This window comes from Scyliorhinus torazame, chromosome 4, assembly GCF_047496885.1.
Source record: "Scyliorhinus torazame isolate Kashiwa2021f chromosome 4, sScyTor2.1, whole genome shotgun sequence".
Taxonomy (NCBI): Eukaryota; Metazoa; Chordata; class Chondrichthyes; order Carcharhiniformes; family Scyliorhinidae; genus Scyliorhinus; species Scyliorhinus torazame.
Genome location: NC_092710.1, coordinates 60,474,234 through 60,480,233, shown reverse-complemented (window position 1 = coordinate 60,480,233; position 6,000 = coordinate 60,474,234). Strand labels below are relative to the sequence as shown.

The 6,000-nt window shown below is 43.7% G+C and overlaps 2 non-coding genes across 2 annotated transcripts; both read right to left on the bottom strand.

Annotated features, from left to right (window-relative positions):
- Positions 1-3,432: 3,432 nt before the first annotated feature.
- trnas-aga (transfer RNA serine (anticodon AGA)) lies at positions 3,433-3,514 on the bottom strand. The gene has a single exon. It is a non-coding gene; the product is annotated as a tRNA-Ser (tRNA).
- A 1,907-nt stretch (positions 3,515-5,421) lies between these two features.
- Positions 5,422-5,503, bottom strand: trnas-aga (transfer RNA serine (anticodon AGA)). The gene has a single exon. It is a non-coding gene; the product is annotated as a tRNA-Ser (tRNA).
- Positions 5,504-6,000: the final 497 nt, after the last annotated feature.

Genomic DNA, 6,000 nt, shown 5'->3' with positions numbered 1-6,000 from the left:
CTGGTAATTTTGTGATGGGAGACAAGGAAATAGCTGAGGAACTAAATAAGTACTTTACGTCAGTCTTCACAGTAGAAGACATGAGTAATATCCCAACAATTCCGGAGAGTCAGGGGACAGAGTTGAATATGGTAGCCATCACAAAGGAGAAAGTGCGAGAGAAACTAAAAGGTCTAAAAATTGATAAATCTCCGGGCCCAGATGGGCTACATCCTAGAGTTCTAAAGGAGATAGCTGAAGAAATAGTGGAGGCGTTAGTTATGATCTTTCAAAAGTCACTGGAGTCTGGGAAAGTCCCAGAGGATTGGAAAATCGCTGTTGTAACCCCCCTGTTCAAGAAGGGAACAAGGAAAAAGATGGAAAATTATAAGCCAATTAGCCTAACCTCGGTTGTTGGCAAGATTCTAGAATCCATTGTTAAGGATGAGATTTCTAAATTCTTGGAAGTGCAGGGTCGGATTAGGACAAGTCAGCATGGATTTAGTAAGGGGAGGTCGTGCCTGACAAACCTGTTAGAGTTCTTTGAAGAGATAACAAATAGGTTAGACCAAGGAGAGCCATTGCTGACCGCCCTCCCTTTCGATAGAAGATCAAACTTCACCGGCAACACCTTCCTCCTCACTACATGTCCCGCTTCCGTGTGCATCAGATATATCCCATCGCCCGCCAACATCTCCCCGATCCACGCTGCCCTTCCTAACGTGCCTCGCTAACCACCTTTGTCTTGAATGAAATGACCTCCCCCCTCACTACCGCCTTCCATACCTTCCAAACCACGGACGGCGAGACGTTCCCATTTTGGTTCATTTCCACATACTCCTCAATCACTTTGTCCTCTTAATGCAAAAAATCGGGTCTGCCATCAAAGTCACAATGGCAAGTAATTGTTAACAATAAAGAAGAAACCTGAGTTCAATGGAAGGTAGATGGAGTTTGAAACTATGGTTATTTGAATTGCACCCGCCGACGTCTTTAGAGTGACAAAGCAACGTTCGCGACTTGAGAGTCCTCATTTGATCGCCATCAGGTTAAATTGGCAATGCTCGGTAAGCGAACCCGGATATCGTGCTTGGGAGACAGCCAATATTCCTGATTGACGGGTGAGTGAGGATTATTTCTCTCCATGCTTGTTCCCTCATGGTTTCTACTATTTATTCAACCATCTACAATCAATTTGCGATATACACAATCCAAAAAGCATTCACATTGTCTTAGTTTGGAGATAGCCATGATTTGGAGATGCCGGTGTTGGACTGTGGTGAGCACAGTAAGATGTCTTACAACAACAGGGTAACGTCCAACAGGTATATTCGAAACACTAGCTTTTCTGCATTCACCATAGCCAATCCCTGGACAAAATCGAAAATTGGAATTGTTGCTCGCATGATTCAGGCATTTTACTTCTCCCCTCCCTGGTCAATAACGCTTGCCCATGGCCTAAGTCTTCATCAGCAAGCTGAATGTACATCTCCGTTCACTAATTCATAGCATATGTTCCATTGTAAAATTCTTATCCAGAAAGCGCTGTGTACTTTTCCAATCACTGAATAATAACACATGATGAACCGTGTCCCGACTTTTCAAATAGAGCTCACTCTGTTGGGAAAAACAACTCGTCTTTTTGCAAAATGTGCGATACCATTTCCCAAGAGACACCATCCGTTCCAAAGAACGTGGTGAACATTGAACATGAATGAGAAAAAGAACATACGTAGTCGGCAGGGTTCGAACCTTCGCGGATAGCACCACTTTGTTGAATTAGGAAATGTCATTTGATTTGATTTAAATTCGCAATTTGCTGTTGGACTTTGTGCATTTTCTTTCTGTATTTGTTGACAGGGCGATAATGCACCGACAGAAATCTCAATTCAAACTGGAGTAAGTGCTGGATTCTGAAAATGCAGGAACTATCCTCAGGGACCAGAAACATCTGGGTTAAAGCAAACCCATTACATTTCAACACATAAAAACAGAAACCTCAGGGAAAACTCAGCCGGTCTGGCATCATCAGTGGAGCGAGAAACGGAGTTAACGGTTCCACTCCGCGTGAACTAAAGAGTGGATTTTACATTTATTATCAAATATCAGTTCGATACTCCCCGCGCTTCAGATCCAAAATGCCCAAATGTCACAAAAATATTCTCAACATTCTTCTAAATCCACGAACCAGTTCACATTCAGATGCAGAAATACTCCCTCCCACCTCCCTCGCTGCTGCCTGCCGATGGAAATGACCCGTCAGCAATCCAATGGCTTGCTCACCACACTCATAGCCAATGCGTTGCGGGCCTCCATTGCTGAACCGCCCTCCCTTTCGATAGAAGATCAAACTTCACCGGCAACTCCTTCCTCCTCACTACATGTCCCGCTTCCGTGTGCATCAGATATATTCCATCGCCCGCCAACATTTCCCCGATCCACGCTGCCCTTCCTAACGCGCCTCGCTAACCAGCTTTGTCTTGAATGATATGACCTCCACCCTCACTACCGCCTTCCATAACTTCCAAACCACGGAAGGCGAGACGTTCCCATTTTGGTTCATTTCCACATACTCCTCAATCTCTTTCTCCTCTTAATGCAAAAAATCGGGTCGGCCATCAAACCCACAATGGCAAGTAATTGTTAACAATTAAGAAGAAACCCGAGTGCAATGGAGGGTAGATGGAGTTTGAAACTATGGTTATTTGAATTGCACCCGCGGACGTCTTTACAGTCACAAAGCAAGTTCGCGACTTGAGAGTCCTCATTTGATCGCCACAAGGCTAAATTGGCAATGCTCGGTAAGCGACCCCGGATCTAGTGCTTGGGAGACAGCCAACATTCCTGACTGACGGGTGAGTGAGGATTATTTCTCTCCATGCTGGTCTTGACTTGATCCCTCTTAGTTTCTAGTATTTATTCAACCATCTACAATCAATTTGCGATATACACAATCCAAAAAGCATTCGCATTGTCTTAGTTTGGAGATAGCCATGATTTAGAGATGCCGGTGTTGGACTGTGGTGAGCACAGTTCGATGTCTTACAACACCAGGTTAACGTCCAACAGGTATGTTTCGAAACACTAGCTTTTCTGCATTCACCATAGCCAATCCCTGGACAAAATCGAAAATTGGCATTTTACTTCTCCCCTCCCTGGTCAACAACGCTTGCCCATGGCCTAAGTCTTCATCAGAAAGCTGAATATACATCTCCGTTCACTAATTAATAGTATATGTTCCATTGTCAAATTCTTATCCAGATAGCGCTGTGTACTTTTCCAATCACTGAATAATAACACATGTTGAACTGTGTCCCGACTTTTCAAATAGAGCGCACTCTGTTGGGAAAAACAACTCGTCTTTTTGCAAAGTGCGGGATACCATTTCGCATCAGACACCATTCGTTCCAAAGAACGTGGTGAAACTTGAACCTGAATGCGAAAAAGAACATGCGTAGACGGCAGGATTCGAACTTGCGCGGGGAGACCCCAATGGATTTCTAGTCCATCGCCTTAACCACTCGGCCACGACTACACGAGCTCAAAAGCTGCTTCGGTGTCATTTGAAGCGGAAGGTATTTTTTTATTCGGTCGGAGTAGGCAGAAACACATCATTCAATTCTCAACATTATTGAGTTCACAATAAATATTCTTTCATTCAGAAACTGACGAAATCCAAACCCGAGATGAGCCAATAGCTTTGTTAAGGGTGCTATAGGAAAGCTTTCATAGCACCACTTTGTTGAATAAGGAAATGCCATTTGTTTTGATTTAAATTCGCAATTTGCTGTTGGACTCTGTGCATTTTCTTTCTGTATTTGTTGACAGGGCGATAATGCACCGACAGAAATCACAATACAAACTGGAGTTAGTGCTGGATTCCGAAAATGCAGGAATTATCCTCAGGGTCCAGAAACATCTGAGTTAAAGCAAATCCATTAAATTTCAAAACACAAAAACAGAAACTTCAGGGAAAACTCAGCTGGTCTGGCATCATCAGTGGAGAGAGAAACGGAGTTAACGTTTCCACTCCGCATCAACTAAAGAGAGGATTTTACATTTATTATCAAATATCAGTTCGATACTCCCCTCGCTTCAGATCCAAAATGCCCAAATGTCACAAAATTATTCTGCACATTCTTCTAAATCCCCGAACCAGTTCACATTCAGATGCAGAAATACTCCCTCCCACCTCCCTCGCTGTTGCCTGCCGATGGAAATGACCCGCCAGCAATCCAATGGCTTTCTCACCATATTCATAGCCAATCCCTTGCGGGCCTCCATTTCTGAACCACCCTTCCTTTCGACAGAAGATCAAACTTCACCGGCAACTCCTTCCTCCTCACTACATGTCCCTCTTCCGTCTGCGTCAGATATATTCCATCGCCCTCCAACATCGCCCCGATCAACGCTGCCCTTCCTCCTGCGCCTCGCTACCTACCTTTGCCTTGAATGAAATGACCTCCCCTCACTCCCGCCTTTCATACCTTCCAAACCACGGACGGCGAGGCGTTCCCATTTTGGTTCATTTCCACATACTCCTCAATCACTTTCCCCATCTTAATGCAAAAAATCGGGTCTGCCATCAAAGCCACAATGGCGAGTCATTGTTAACAATAAAGAAGAAGCCTGAGTTCAATGGAAGGTAGGTGGAGTTTGAAACTATGGTTATTTGAATTGCACCCACAGACGTCTTTAGAGTCACAAAGCAACGTTCGAGACTTTAGTGTTCTCATTTGATCGCCCTAAGGTTAAATTGGCAATGCTCGGTAACAGAACCCGGATCCAGTGCTTGGGAGACAGCCAATATTCCTGACTGACGGGTGAGTGAGGATTATTTCTCTCCATGCTGGTCTTGACTTGTTCCCTCTTAGTTTCTAGTATTTATTCAACCATCTACAATATATTTGCGATATACACTATCCAAAAAGCATTCACATTGTCTTAGTTTTGAGATAGCCATGATTTGGAGATGCCGGTGTTGGACTGTGGTGAGCACAGTACGATGTCTTACAACACCAGGTTAACGTCCAACAGGTATGTTTCGAAACACTAGCTTTTCTGCATTCACCATAGCCAATCCCTGGAAAAATTGAAAATTGGAATTGTTGTTGCATGATTCAGGCATTTTACTTCTCCCCTCCCTGGTCAACAACGCTTGCCCATGGCCTAAGTCTTCATCAGAAAGCTGAATATACATCTCCGTTCACTAATTAATAGTATATGTTCCATTGTCAAATTCTTATCCAGATAGCGCTGTGTACTTTTCCAATCACTGAATAATAACACATGTTGAACTGTGTCCCGACTTTTCAAATAGAGCGCACTCTGTTGGGAAAAACAACTCGTCTTTTAGCAAAGTGCGGGATACCATTTCGCATCAGACACCATTCGTTCCAAAGAACGTGGTGAAACTTGAACCTGAATGCGAAAAAGAACATACGTAGTCGGCAGGGTTCGAACCTGCGCGGGGAGACCCCAATGGATTTCTAGTCCATCGCCTTAACCACTCGGCCACGACTACACGAGCTCAAAAGCTGCTTCGGTGTCATTTGAAGCGGAAGGTATTTTTTTATTCGGGAGTAGTAGGCAGAAAAACATCATTCAATTCTGAACATTATTGAGTTCACAATAAATATTCTTTCATTCAGAAGCTGACGAAATCCAAACCCGAGATGAGCCAATAGCTTTGTTAAGGTTGCTATGGGAAAGTTTTGATAGCACCGCTTTGTTGAATTAGGAAATGCCATTTGATTTGATTTAAATTCGCAATTTGCTGTTGGACTCTGTGCATTTTCTTTCTGTATTTGTTGACAGGGCGATAATGCACCGACAGAAATCACAATACAAACTGGAGTTAGTGCTGGATTCTGAAAATGCAGGAATTATCCTCAGGGTCCAGAAACATCTGGGTTAAAGCAAATCCATTACATTTCAACTCACAAAAACAGAAACTTCAGGGAAAACTCAGCCGGTCTGGCATCATAAGTGGAGAGAGAAACGGAGTTAACGTTTCCACTC